This window comes from Echinops telfairi, unplaced genomic scaffold, assembly GCF_000313985.2.
Source record: "Echinops telfairi isolate 266 unplaced genomic scaffold, ASM31398v2 ScPeMD7_2565;HRSCAF=3150, whole genome shotgun sequence".
Lineage (NCBI taxonomy): Eukaryota > Metazoa > Chordata > Mammalia > Afrosoricida > Tenrecidae > Echinops > Echinops telfairi.
In genome coordinates this window covers 5,256,328-5,256,961 of record NW_022106463.1, presented here as the reverse complement: position 1 = coordinate 5,256,961, position 634 = coordinate 5,256,328, and positions in this window count along the sequence as shown.

Here is a 634-nt window from a genome sequence, read left to right as displayed (position 1 = left end):
GGCTGCAAGCCTTTAGGGAGAAGTAGTGCATTGTGCTTAACAGCAGGGAGTGGGCCCTACCTGTGGTGGGCCCAGACAGTAGTCTGGCAACTGACTGCCTTCAGGGAGGATGTCTCTAAGCCTCTGACCTCCCACCATATGCTGGCAAAAAGGCTCTAATGCTTGGCATGTCTTTGGGGGAGACAAAGCTGGGGAAAAGTCTCTTCATAATCCCAAAGATGGTATAGAAGAGGTGAAGAAAAAAATGAAGGAGATACTGTCAGCCTTGCAAACAGATGAGTTTGAAAAATGTTTCCAAGAATGGAATTGTAGATTTGACAAATGTATTAAGTATAATGGAGAGTGCTTTGACAGTGATAAGATTGTTCTATACTTTAAAATTTTAAATACATAGCTTTGAAAAAAATTGGGTTTTGGGGGGTGGGGGTACCCATTTGTATGGTTTCTTGGACTGCTGCTTCCAGGGGTATTGATCGTGGATCGAAGTAAAATGAAATCTGTGACAATGTCAATCTTTTCTCCATTTATCATGAAGTACAAGCAGGCTGTGAGTGAATTTAACTGTTAGTCAACATTATGCATTAACCACTATAACGAAATGCTTTATTTGAACTCTTGAACATTGATCCAAGCA